General features: G+C 39.4%; 1 non-coding gene across 1 annotated transcript; it reads left to right on the forward strand.

Annotated features, from left to right (window-relative positions):
* Nucleotides 1-14,227: 14,227 nt before the first annotated feature.
* Nucleotides 14,228-14,334, forward strand: LOC128282246 (small nucleolar RNA R71). Its single transcript, XR_008272458.1, has one exon. It is a non-coding gene; the product is annotated as a small nucleolar RNA R71 (small nucleolar RNA).
* Nucleotides 14,335-14,888: the final 554 nt, after the last annotated feature.

A 14,888-nucleotide genomic window follows, 5' to 3' on the forward strand; every position in this document is an offset into this window, starting at 1 on the left:
CCCACACTGCATCCAACTTGAGACATTTTATAATGGTCTCAATGCTCACACGAGGATGGTAGTGGACGCTTCGGCTAACGGTGCTATCCTTTCTAAGTCTTATAATGAGAATTACGAAATCATCGAGAGGATCACCAGTAATAATTATCAATGGCTGACCAATCGAGCCGCGTCAGGAAAACGAGTCACTGGAATACATGAAGTGGTTGCTCTCACTTCACTTGCATCTCAGGTATCTTCAATATCCTCAATGCTTAAGAATCTTACCGCTAATGGGTCTAATAGTTTGGCAACCCAACCACCTCACCAATTTGAGATTATAGCTTGTATTTATTATGGGGAAGGACATTTGTTCGAAGAATGTCCATCAAACATCGAATCCATATACTACATGGGTAACCAGAACCAAAATCGAGGAAGGTAAGGACTGCAATCCAACTTTTACAACCCATCGTGGTGAAACCATCCGAATTTTTCCTGGAGTAACCAAGGGGCTGGAACTATTAACAACTACGCTCAACCTAGACCGACTCAGCCGCCTAGTTTTTCCCAACAAGCTCAGAAACCAGCTCAGGCCGAATCATCCAATAGCTTAGAGAATTTATTGAAGGCATACATGGCAAAAAATAATGCCACTTTAAGGAATTTGGAGAATCAAGTGGGCCAGCTGGCTACTGAACTCAGGAACCGACCACAAGGTGCTTTACCTAGTGATATGGAGAATCCGAGAAATCCGGGGAAGGAACATTGTAAAGCGTTGACATTGAGGAGCGGAAAGACAGTAGAGCCCAACACTATCGAAGCTGAAAAGGAGCCAGCTGATGCTTAAGACTCAGAGGAAGTTCAACCAAGTGTTGAAATTCCAGTTACACATGAACCAGAATCTGCAAAAACCGACAAGGTAATTCTAGAACCAGCTAATTCTAATCAACTAACAGCTCCATTAGATGCAGAATTGCCGCAAAAAATGAATCAACTAGTTCTAGTAAAGAAACCTCTACCACCCTACCCTCAAAGACTTCAAAAGCAGAAGCAGGAAATCCAATTCAATAAATTCCTAGACGTACTCAAGCAACTTCATATCAACATCCTGTTGTTTGAAGCACTTGAACAAATGCCGAATTACATCAAGTTTATGAAGGATATCCTGTCCAAAAAACCAAGACTTGGAGAATTTGAGATGGTAGTTCTGACGAAGGAATGCAGCGCATATCTTCAAGACAAACTACCCCCAAAGTTGAAGGATCCTAGAAGTTTTACCATACCTTGCAACATTGGAGCAACATATTGTGGTAAGGCATTATATGACTTAGGTGCGAGTATTAACTTGATGCCTATGTCAATATTTAGAAAGTTGGGGATAGGTGAAGTTAGACCTACTACGGTTACACTTCAACTAGCAGATCGATCCTTAGCACATCCAGAAGGAAAAATTGAGGACGTATTTGTACGTGCAGATAAATTTATTTTTCCTGCTGATTTTGTTATCCTAGACTTTGAAGCAGACAAAAAAGTACCGATTATCCTAGGAAGATCGTTCTTAGCAACCGGAAGGACCCTTATAGATGTGCAGAAGGGCAAGCTTACGATGTGTGTTTAAGATGATCAGGTAACATTTAATGTTTTTAAGTCTATGCAATTTCCTGACACAATTGATGATTGTTCTGTAGTATCCGATTTAGAGGATTTAATAGTGGAAAAGGAGCTCAACTATGTTGAATATCCATTGGAACAAATTCTGACATCAAATCCTCCAAATGATGAAGAGGAGGATGTTAGAAGATAATAAAAGGTGGTTTAATCCGCAATCCCACTTTGAATCTTTGGAGTTAGAGAAAAGGAAGTATGCCTAACCAAAAGCGTCGATCGAGGAGCCACCTAAGTTAGAACCGAAGGTACTACCCTCACATTTGAAATATGTTTATTTAGGTAACGCTTTTACTTTGCCTGTGATTGTTTCAGCAGAATTAACTACTGAGCAAGAAGAGAAACTCATCTTGGTGTTGAAACAATTCAAGAAGGCTATCGGATGGACCATAACCGATATCCGTGGTATTAGTCCATCTGTATGCATGCACAAGATTATCCTAGAAAATGGTAAAAAAGGGACGATTGATGGACAACGAAGACTGAACCCCATTATGAAGGATATGGTGAATAAGGAGATTATCAAGTGGTTAGATGCTGGTATCATTTATCCCATCTCAGAAAGTTCGTGGGTAAGTCTGATCCAGTGCGTGCCAAATAAGGGAGGTATCACAGTTGTAAAAAATGAGAACAACGAGTTGATACCAACTAGAACAGTTACGAGATAGAGGATTTGCATCGATTACTGGAAGCTGAACAAGGTGACTAGGAAAGATCACTTTCCTTTGCCGTTCTTGGACCAGAAGCTGGATAGACTCGCGGGGCGAGACTATTACTGTTTTCTCGATGGGTACTCGGGGTATAATCAGATTATAGTAGCACCGAAAGATCAGCACAAAACAACGTTCACCTGCTCATACAGTACAATTGCATTTAGACGCATGCCATTTGATTTATGTAACGCACCTACTACATTTCAAAGATGTATGATGTTTATTTTACTGACATGGTTGAAAAGTACTTGGAAGTTTTTATGGATGACTTTTCAGTGTTCGGAGATACTTACGATGATTGCTTAGCCAATCTAGCTAAGGTACTAAGACGATGCGAAGAAACAAACCTAGTACTTAACTGGGAAAAGTGCCATTTCATGGTATGATAAGGGATTTTTCTAGGGCATCGGATAACGAGACATGGAATCGAGGTAGATAAAGCAAAGGTAGATGTTTTCGAGAAACTCTCACCTCCAACATCTGTAAAGGGTGTTAGGAGCTTCTTGGGTCACGCTGGGTTTTATCGAAGATTTATCAAAGATTTCTCCAAAGTTGTTAAACCTTTATGCAAATTATTGGAGAAGGACACGACATTCAAGTTCGATGATAAATGCTTAAAGGCTTTTAAGGATTTGAAGAGTCGATTTGTTACGGCACCCATAATTGTCACACCAGACTGGGATCTACCATTTGAATTAATGTGTGACGTAAGCGATTTCACGATAGGAGCTATCATGGGCCAAGGAAGGAATAAAGTTTTTCATCCCATCTACTATGCAAGCCAGACTCTTACAGGAGCTCAACTGAACTATACGGTAACAGAAAAAGAGTTACTTGCTATTGTATTTGCTTTTAACAAGTTTCGATCTTACCTTGTAGGTACCAAAGTAACTATTTATACGAACCACTCGGCAATCAAGTACTTACTTGCCAAGAAAGATGCTAAACTGAGACTAATTCGGTGGGTACTTTTACTACAAGAGTTTGATCTAGAAATTCAAGATCGAAAGGGAGTAGAAAACCAAGTAGCAGATCACTTGTCCAGATTAGAGCCTCAAGAAGGGAATTCTCCTATTATACCAATTCAAGAAACATTTCCAAAAGAACACATACTGAAGGTAAGTCATGTCCATAGTACCCATTGGTTTGCTGATATTGCTAACTATTTAGCTTGTGGTTTGATGCCAATTGATAAGACTTATCAAAAAAGGAGGAAGTTTCTTCACGATGTTAAGTACTATTTCTGGGAAGAGCCATATTTGTTTAAAAAAATGTGCAGATCAGATGATCAGGAGATGTGTGGCAGAAGATTAAGTACAAAAGATTTTATACCATTGTCACTCAGCTCTGAGTGGGGGACACTTCGGAGGTACTCGTACAGCGGCCAAAGTATTGCAAGCCGGATTCTTTTGGCCAACACTATTCAAGGATGCATACACGTACGTAAAGAGTTGTGACCGATGTGAAAGGGTTGGAAATATCACCAACAGAAATGAGATGCCTCAAACAAATATCATTGAGGTAGAATTGTTCGATGTATGGGGTATTGACCTTCTTGGTCCTTTCCCTCCGTATTTTGGTCACAAGTATATATTGGTAGCAGTAGACTATGTGTCCAAGTGGGTCGAAGCTGAAGCTTATCCGAAAAACTATGCTAGGGTTGTAATTAAGTTCTTGCAGAAACACGTGTTCACAAGGTTTGAAACCCCAAGAGCTATCATTAGTGATGAAGGGTCCCATTTCGTGAACAAGGGGTTAAGATGGTTATTAGACAAGCACGGAGTGAATCACAAGGTTGCTACAGCTTACCATCCACATATGAATGGGAAAGCTGAACTGGCAAATAAGGAAATCAAAGGCATACTTGAGAAGGTAGTCTTCCCAAACCGACGTGATTGGTCCAAAAGGTTGGATGATGCTTTATGGGCTTACAGAATAGCATACAAGACACCTCTAGGGATGTCACTGATCGCGTGATTCGTAACAAGTAATAAATATTTATAATGAAGATCAAACCTAGACTAACTATTATCACGAGAAAAGGCAAGCGCACCTATCGAACAATAGTATAGTAATGGCAAGACCGGGATATCGTACCCAAGGGAACCAAAAGTACTAGTAATAACTATCTTTTTATTATCTAGCCTAAGAAATAAAAGGGTTTGTTTATTAAACTAATTATCTAAACTAATTAACTAATTTAATTAAAGCAAAGAGAAAATTTAGAAAAAGACTTGAAGAAATGCAATTGATAAAGATGACACCCAAGCAGGAATCCACCTAGATTTCACTTGTTATCTGACTCTGAACCGGACGATTTATTCACTTGACTTCATTCGTAGAGATCCCTAAGTTAAGTTATTATCCCTATTCAAGACTAATAACGTCTAATCCCTAGATTGAATAACCGATACTTTTCTCTAATTAACACTCTAGGGTTGCATTAACTCGATCTATGGATCCCCTTATTAGGTTTCACCCTAATCCGAAAAAATCTCATAACCCTATTTCTAGGCATTCGATCAACTCCTCTTAATTATGCCAAATCTACTCTTAGGCAGGGTTTATTCCTCCTCTGCATAAGCAAATCAAATCATGAATTAATACCCGGAATATTAACTCAAGCATTAATAACACATAATTAAGAACAAATCAAGTATTTATCATACAGTTCAGATAATAATAACAAGATCCATCATAGGTTTTAACCCCCTTAGGTATCTAAGGGATTTAGTTCATAATAAAATAAGAGTACATCTCAAAAGTATGAAAATAACAAAATATAAAGAAAACTCTAAAACCCCTAAAGGAATTCTGAGAGAGATCTTTAGTCTTGGAGTAGCTCCGGCTTTTGAGATGGATCGTCTGGCTTTCTTCAAGTAATTCCTGGCGTGTGGTTCTGTATTCCAAAAAAGTTCTGGAAAAAGCCGCCTTTCTTCTAGGTCACACTTAGGGTGTTTATATAGACTTTAGATTGGCTTTCTTCCTCCCTAAGTACCCTTTTTCCGTGTAAAATACAACTCTTTGAAAAAGGGACACGCTCGTGTTCCACGACCGTGTGACGTGATTACTAGGCCGTGTTCGATCCGTTGAATTGCACACGGCCGTGTGTGCTCAATGGCCAGGTCGTGTGAATCGTGAAAACCTTGGTCAACACCCCCGAAGGCCACGGGCCTGTGAGATGCCCATGTGACAAGGCTTAGGTCGTGTCATCTTCTCGATTTGGTCCATTTTGTCCCTTTTTAGCTCGTTTTTTGCTCCTTTCGATTCTTGGCGCTCTCTTGAGTACAAAACATGAAATAACCGGATTAAGTGCACCAAAATCCATAAATCTAGTAGTAAACATCCATAAATATTCTAAGTATTTGGGGTATAGATATGTATAATTTGGCGTTTATCAAATACCCCCAAACTTAAGCATTTGCTTGTCCTTAAGCAAAATTCTCATTTAGTGCTAGAATTCATTCCTCTCAATCACATAATCATTACTGATAATGTTACAAGTTATTCCACAGAAAATCATACAGTGAGAATTCAACTATAGGGGCATTAAAAACCTCAAACAATCTAAATCGAATACTTTGACAACAAAATTATAGGTAATATCCTTCCTTCAAGTAATTAAATTTAGTCCTAAATATACAAGAGATGATATCCTCACTAAAGATTCACTCAAATCACTCAAAGTGTTTAAGGTTCAAGATTAAGCACTCGATTGTCTGACATGAAAAGTTATTACCATAGGCTTGCATGAATATCAAATCTCCACCACTTGTAAATGATACGATATACTAATCAAAAGGTCTTTTCATGGTTGTAATGGGGTTTAGGTTACAGGTATGGATACAAGCTGAAGAGAAAAGGGTTAGAATCAAGATAATTTCAATATAGTACCCCACTATCAAAATTTTAATTACTGAACCACAAACAAATATCTAGAACTATTTTACATGAGTTCATGACAACTTTAGCTTGCTGAGAATTACAATAATAATACTGAGTTTTTTTTAAGAACAAATCAAGTCAATACAATATAGAAATCAGATTTCATGATTCAGTAACAAAAAATGGTGAACATAGTGAGGTAACAGTATTAAATTCAATCTCGATAAAAAGGGTCAAACTAAGTAAGAGGATTTCAACAATAATGGGTTAATGATGAGGGTTAATCAAAGAAAAGGGTTAGTAGGCTCAAAAGAGGTTTACTAAGGGTTTAATTATGTGGGAAGGCTTTTTATGGAGTAAATGGGTTAAATCCTAAGTGCCTTTAACATCTCAGTATATCAAATCATACGTGTGATCTCGATATGTATAATCGAAGCAAGTTCTAGAATAACAGTTCAATGTTGACACACTCAAATCACAAAAGAAGTGAGCAAGAAAGAAAGCCAAATGCTCAAAAGGCTCAAAAATCTCACCAAAAATTTGGGTTTTTGATGTCATTCCTGTATACTTAAGATTTCAAGATAATACCTCAATTTAGGAAAATAATCTAAAAAATTTTAGTTCTCAAAATATCAACTTATCATGCTCGATTCTCTAATGTCCTATAATCAAATAATCATGCATAATTCTCATGGTCTAATTCATGACATACCAACAATAATTATAGATCAATCAGAATTTATTCGATCAAGATTATGAGAAAATCACTTAAGCACAAGACCAAATTCAGGGATTTGAGAATAATGCAAAAAGTTAGGTTTCATGTTCACCCCCACACTTAAGATGTACATTGCCCTCAATGTACAAAGATAGATTATTCAAAATAATGAAAATCATAAGAGGAAAGGAGGTGAAACTCCCTGGTATATGGATGTAGAGCTTGATTCTGAGGCTAGAGTGTTTGGGGAAAGTAGTAGCTACCATTGTTCTTGGCTAGATGAAGAAATTGGGTCGTTGAACATGGCACTTTTGAGGTATTGTTTCCCTTTTATTTCCTCATTCCGTAAAATATTCCTAGCAGCTTTGCTTGGAAGTTTGTAGAATCATGAAGAGCTTATTAAGAGTTGGTGTGGAAGAGAGCGTAGTGGGATTACTTGTTAGAAATACCAGAAAATGGAAAAAGTAAAATTTGCTAATATAGATATGTCTTTCAAAATAAAATAATAAAATTGAAATGAAAATAAAAATCAAAAGAAAAATAAAAATAAAATAAAATAAAAATAAGAGTAAATAATAAAAAAAGCAAATAGGAGGATTCAATGATCCTCGTCGATGGGGCCCTCAAGTGGTGGTGCTGGAGTGGCAATGTGGAAGTGTTGGCACAACTGCTGCATCATGGCCTGCATATCGTCCATTTGCCGATCCCGTCACCAATCTCGCTCGTGGATCATCTCGAACTGTGTAGTGCAATTCTACTCGAAGTGGGTGAGTCGGTCGAAAAGATGTGCCAATGAAGCATCGCATGAACTGGTCGTTCCCTAGGTGGCACAGTAGAAGGCTCCTCATGCTGTGGGGGAACATCATCAGGGATGTCCTCAAGATCCTCCTCGTCAATGGCATGCAAGAGACGGTACTGAGGAGGATCAGTCTCACGTTGGTGCTCGATCATCCTCATGTGTAACATAGTCGTGATGCCCTGTGGGGACATCTGACCTATCAGGGTAAGCGCTGATGATTGGGCCGCGGTGTTGAGGAGGCCAAAGTGTCTGGCAAGGTGCGTCACGTAGGGGCCGATGGAGATCACTCCCTTCCTATGCCTCTCAGTTTGATGGCGAATGGCGAAAAAAATGAAGTATGCTAAGTCGGTCACGTGTACATTTTCCATGCACCATAAATAGTAGGCGTCGTGGGTGGTGACGAAGCCGGTGCTCTCTCTCCTCCCGGTGAAGGTGTGTGCCAATATGGCATGGAGATATCGTAGAGAAGGGGGGAGAGTTGAGGCCTTCGAGTGGCTGGGGTCATAGGTGGAAGAGAGTGGTGCCAAAGCCTTCCAGCACAAGGAGGGGGAGATGTGGATATTGCGTGGTAGTGCATTCATGTCCTCCTCCTTCATAAACTCATTGGTGTAAAGTCCCAGAGCAACTCCAAACACGAACTAGACCGCCTAATCAGAAGTGAATGGTGCCTGGGTCGTCATTGTTCATCATCACCACCTGTAAATGAAAAGTAGAGCATAATTCTAAAGTTAGCTCTAAATAAGTGGGCTCGGTAATAGCAAAGAACCGTTCCCATGGGTCTGTGGACAAGAGGACGCGGATGGCATCAGGGAGCTGGACTTGCTCTGCGGTAGCCCAGTCGATGCAGTGACCTGTGTTGATGGGTCATGCGCGTAGTATTTGAAATAGCTCCTCCTGTGAAGCTTGTAGAAAGTTAAGGAACGGGTGCTGAACTTCGACTGTAGCACATACCGAGGAAGAACTCGGTCCCCTACGTCTCTTTGAGGATAGGACCGCAGCCTTCTTTCCTATCGATAACGACATAATGTACCTGAAAATATATGAGCAGTGATAGAATCCACGACACATCAGTAGTTAAGCAAGAGGCCTAAAACTAGTATAGTTATTTAGTGGCTTAAATAATTCAAATATAGAAAAAGTTAAAGTAAATTCCTAACTTGTCTAAAGAAAAATAGTACAATACCTATGTAAAGCATGTAAAATACTAATGTAGCAATACAAATTGGAAAAATAAAGTTGAGAAAGTGAACCAAAGGCTATTGTATGGCGGCGTACGGGCGTGTTGGTGGCGACCATGGGCGTGTGACAAGGGGATATAGCCGTGTGGAGGAAAAATAGAGGATATAGAGAGGGGAAAATGGGGATTAATGCAAGGGAAATGGATTTCAGGGTGGTTTGAGGGTTGAGAAAGTGAGAATCTTGGGAATGGTGGCCGGAATAAAGATTAGGGAGTGGGAAGGTGGAGTTTTCGGCTAGGGTTTTGAAAGAGGGAAGAAGATGAACAGTGGTTTGTTTATATAGGAGAGGGTTACACGACCTAGAGCCATGCCCGTATACTTTGAGGGTGAGCCCGTGTTTTTTGAATTTTTCAATTTAGGTCGTGCCCGGCTACTATCCCACGCCCGTCTGTCGTAGGCGTGTGTGCCACACAGCCATGTCGCACTGTCGTGCCTAGCTTTGTTCGCTTCTCCCACACCCATGTGTTATGGTAGCACGCCCGTGTATTGTTGTACATGGCTGAATGGCACGGGCATGTCGCACACCCATGTCGAAGAAACAGAATCGAACCTTATCCCTGGCACACCCGTGGGTTTTTATTCCCACGCCCGTGTTTCCTATCAAGTTCACCCACGGCCATGTCGCACGGCCGTGGGGATTTATCGCACCTCGTGTTTTGGGGAAATCATGTCCTGCTTCAACACGGCCGTATCGCACGGCCGTGTCTCTTCTCCTGTTTGGCCACGGCTTTAGGCATGCCCGTGTGCCTGGCCATGTGTGCTGAAAAACTTTGCAATTCAAAGACTAAGTTAATTGATTCGAAGTGTGAAAAGTTAAAAATAAAGAAATCAAAATATGTTAGTGCTCGAGTTGCCTCCCGAGAAGCGCTTATTTATAATCTAAGCTTGACTTACCTCTCCGTTGAATGATCTTGGTGGTTCGAGGAGTTCATACTCCTCATTTCTGTTGTCAATTTTAAAATAAGGTTTTAAACGGGTGTTGTTTACCTTAAAAGTACCGAATTTGGGATGACTCACCTCCACTGTACCAAATGGAAAATACTAAGTACCGTAAGAGGGATTTCCTCATTTGGTGTGGTAGTCACAATGTGAGGATCAAGGGCATCTAGTAAGACTGTATCACCAACCTTTAGTTGATTAGGAGAGGTATAGGGCTTGTTTTTGCGTAGTTTCGGTTTATCATGTGTTCTTGGTTTGTGTTTTCGCCATTCGTCTAACTCCTCTATCCGTAGTCTTCGTTCTTCATGGACGTTTTTGTTCTGTTCATGATAGTATCGCACTGTCTCTATTGTCTTGGTTCGAGGAAGTTCCTACAAGGACGATTGAATATTAGTTTTATCATCGACAGTTTTTATAGCATTTTCTTGAGTCTTAGAGGTTTTGACTGAGTCGCGTACTTGGAGTGTTACTGCGTTGTCACCTGCATGAAGTGTTAGCTCTCCTATGCCTACGTTAATAATGGTTCTGGCAGTTGCTAAAAATGGTCATCCTAAAATTAAAGGTACCTCGTTATCCTCATCCATATCTAAGACAAAGAAGTCTACTAGGTAAATAAATTTATCAATTTTAACGAGAACATATTCAATAATACCCTTAGGAAATCTAGCTGTTTTGTCAGCCAATTGTATGCTCATCCTAGTCTGTTTGGGTTTACCGAGACCTAGACGTTTAAACATTTTATACGGCATAACATTTGTACTTGCCCCTAGATCAGCTAAAGCATTATTCACAGATAGACTACCAATTAAACAAGGAATTGTAAAACTCCCTGGATCTTTTAATTTGTTAGGTAGCTCATTCTTTAGAATAGCTGAGCAGACTGCACTGAGTTCCACATGCGATGTAGCATCTAATTTTCTTTTATTGCTCAAAAGTTCCTTTAAGAATTTTCCACGACTTTAGGCACGCCCGTGTACATGGCCGTGTATGCTGAAAAAACTTTTCAATTCAAAGACTAAGTTAATTGATTCAAAGTGTGAAAAGTTAAAATTAAAGAAATCAAAATATGTTAGTGCTCGAGTTACCTCTCGAGAAGCGCTTATTTATGATTTAAGCTCGACTTACCTCTCCGTTGAATGATCTTGGTGGTTCAAGGAGTTCATGCTTCTCATTCCTGTTGTCAATTTTAAAATAAGGTTTTAAACGGGTGTTGTTTACCTTAAAAGTGCCGAACTTGGGATGACTCACCTCCACTGTACCGAATGGAAAACTACTAAGTACCGTAAGAGGGATTTCCTCATTTGGTGTGGTAGTCACAATGTGAGAATCAACGGTATCTAGTAAGATTGTATCGCCAACCTTAAGTTGATTAGGAGAGGTATCGGGCTTGTTTTTACGTAGTTTCAGTTTATCATGTGTTCTTGGTTTGTGTTCTCGCCATTCGTCTAGCTCCTCTATCCGTAGTCTTTGTTCTTCATGGACGTCTTTGTTCTCTTCATGATAGTATCACACTGTCTCTATTGTCTTGGTTCGAGGAAGTTCCTACAAGGACGATTGAATATTAGTTTTATCATCGATAGTTTTTATAGCATTTTCTAGAGTCTTAGAGGTATTAACTGAGTCGTGTGCTTGGAGTGTTACTGTGTTGTCACCTGCACGAAGTGTTACCTCTCATGTGCCTACGTTAATAATGGTTCTGGCAGTTGCTAAAAATGGTCGTCCTAAAATTAAAGGTACCTCATTATCCTCATCTATATCTAAGACAAAGAAATCTACTATGTAAATAAATTTATCAATTTTAACAAGAACATCTTCAATAATACCCTTAAGAAATCTAACTGTTTTGTCAGCCAATTGTATGCTCATCCTAGTCTGTTTGGGTTTACCGAGACCTAGTCATTTAAACATTTTATACGGCATAACATTTGTACTTGCCCCTAGATCAGCTAAAGCATTATTCACAGATAGACTACCAATTAAACAAGGAATTGTAAAACTCCCTGGATCTTTTAATTTGTTAGGTAGCTCATTCTTTAGAATAGTTGAGCAGACTGCATTAGGTTCCACATGCGATGTAGTATCTAATTTTCTTTTATTGCTCAGAAGTTCCTTTAAGAATTTTCCACGGCTTTAGGCACGCCCGTGTGCCTGGCCGTGTATGCTCAAAAACTTTTCAATTCAAAGACTAAGTTAATTGATTCGAAGTTTGAAAAGTTAAAATTAAAGAAATCAAAATATGTTAGTGCTCGAGTTGCCTCTCGAGTAGCACTTATTTATAATTTAAGCTCGACTTACCTCTCTATTGAATGATCTTGGTGGTTCGAGGAGTTCATACTCCTCATTCCTGTTGTCAATTTTAAAATAAGGTTTTAAATGGGTGTTGTTTACCTTAAAAGTGCCGAACTTGGGATGACTCACCTCCACTGTACTGAATGGAAAAATACTAAGTACCGTAAGAGGGATTTCCTCATTTGGTGTGGTAGTCACAATGTGAGGATCAACGGCATCTAGTAAGACTGTATCGCCAACCTTAAGTTGATTAGGAGAGGTATCGGGCTTGTTTTTACGTAGTTTCTGTTTATCATGTGTTCTTGGTTTGTGTTCTCGCCATTCGTCTAACTCCTCTATCCGTAGTCTTCGTTCTTCATGGACGTCTTTGTTCTCTTCATGATAGTATCGCACTATCTCTATTGTCTTGGTTCGAGGAAGTTCCTGCAAGGACGATTGAATATTAGTTTTATCATCAACAGTTTTTATAGCATTTTCTAGAGTCTTAGAGGTATTAACTGAGTCGTGTGCTTGGAGTGTTACTGCGTTGTCACCTGCACGAAGTGTTACCTCTCCTGTGCCTACGTTAATAATGGTTCAGGCAGTTGCTAAAAATGGTCGTCCTAAAATTAAAGGTACCTCGTTATCCTCATCCATATCTAAGACAAAGAAATCTACTAGGTAAATAAATTTATCAATTTTAACAAGAACATCTTCAATAATACCCTTAAGAAATCTAACTATTTTGTCAGCCAATTGTATGCTCATCCTAGTCTGTTTGGGTTTACCAAGACCTAGTCGTTTAAACATTTTATACGGCATAACATTTGTACTTGCCCCTAGATCAGCTAAAGCATTATTCACAGATAGACTACCAATTAAACAAGGAATTGTAAAACTCTCTAGATCTTTTAATTTGTTAGGTAGCTCATTTTTTAGAATAGCTGAGCAGACTGCATTGAGTTCCACATGCGATGTAGCATCTAATTTTCTTTTATTGCTCAGAAGTTCCTTTAAGAATTTTGCTGAGTTGGGCATCTGCGAAAGAACTTCAATAAAGGGTAAGTTAATATGTAATTTCTTTAAGAGTTTGACAAACTTACCGAATTGTCCTTCTATTCTGTCTTTCATCATCGCTTTAGGATATCGCACACGAGGTTCATGATTTGTACTTACCTGTTTGGGATCATTATTGTTTACCTCTTCTCGTCATTTATTCATCGTGTTGTCTTGCTGTAATTCTGGTTCAGGTGTAATGAATCCTTCCTTATCTTGAGTGCTAATTGCATTGAGGTGTTCCCTCAAATTAGGTTCACTATTACTTGGTAGGCTACCTTGTGGTCGTTTGAAGATTAATTTGGACAGATGGCCTATCTGAGTTTCTAGTCCTTGGATCGATGCTCGTTGATTATTAAGTGTTGTCTCGGTATTTTGGAAACGGGTTTCTGACACCGAGATGAATTTAGAAAGCATCTCTTCAAGGTTCGATTTCTTCTCTTGTTGATAAGGTGGCTGTTGAAAACCTTGAGGGTTTTGTGGCTTTTGATTCCCTTGACCACCCCAGGAGAAATTTGGGTGGTTCCTCCAACCTACATTATAGGTATTACTGTATGGGTTATTTTGAGATCTAAAGTTATTATTACCCATATAGTTGACTTGTTCTTCTTTAGTTGTAGGATTGAAGGATTGGTATTCTGTATGCACACCTCCTCCGCTTGAGTCACACCTCATTACTAGATGTACCTGCGTAGAACCAAGTAAACCATCAATCTTTTTATTGAGAAGTTCTACCTGATTAGAGAGCATGGTGACTGAATCGATGTTATAAATTCTGGCTGTTTTCGTTGGCTTTGTACTCATGACTTGCCACTGATAGTTATTCAATGCCATCTCCTCTATAAATTCATATGCATCTTCCGGTGTTTTATTGTTGATGGTTCCACCAGCAGCTGCATCAATCATTTGTCTTGTCAAGGGATTCACACCATTGTAGAACGTTTGAACTTGTAGCCAAAGCGGTAACCCATGGTGAGGGCACCTTCTCAGTAAGTCCTTGTATCTCTCCCATGCATCGTAAAGTGTTTCTAAATCCATCTACACAAAAGAAGAGATATCATTACGCAATTTAGCCGTTTTAGCCGGTAGAAAATATTTTAGTAAAACTTTCTCGGTCATTTGTTCCCAAGTAGTGATAGACCTTCATGTTAACGAGTTCAACCACTGTTTAGCTTTGCTTCTCAGTGAAAAGGGAAATAACCGAAGACGAATGGCATCATCAAAAATGCCATTGATTTTGAATGTATCGCAAAATTCAAGAAAATTCGCCAAGTGTGTGTTGGGACCCTCATCCTGCAAACCATCAAACTGAACAAACTGCTATATCATCTGAATGATGTTAGGTTTTAGTTCGAAATAATTCGCAGCAATAGCAGGTCTAACTATACTAGACCCAGTTCCTATTAAAGAAGGTTTAGCATAATCATACATAGTACGTGGAGCAGGATTTTGATTAGCTGCAATTGCAGAAGGCAGCTGATCGTCTGGGTTTTTGGCCATCTCTTCGATTGGGGTTTGAGTATCGTCTTCTCGCTCGTTCTCCGTGTAGCATAAACTACGTCTTATTTCTCTTTGATTTCTACAAACTGTACGATCGATTTCTTCGTCAAAGAGTAATGGTCCTG

The sequence above is a fragment of the Gossypium arboreum genome, chromosome 1 (genome assembly GCF_025698485.1).
Source record: "Gossypium arboreum isolate Shixiya-1 chromosome 1, ASM2569848v2, whole genome shotgun sequence".
Lineage (NCBI taxonomy): Eukaryota > Viridiplantae > Streptophyta > Magnoliopsida > Malvales > Malvaceae > Gossypium > Gossypium arboreum.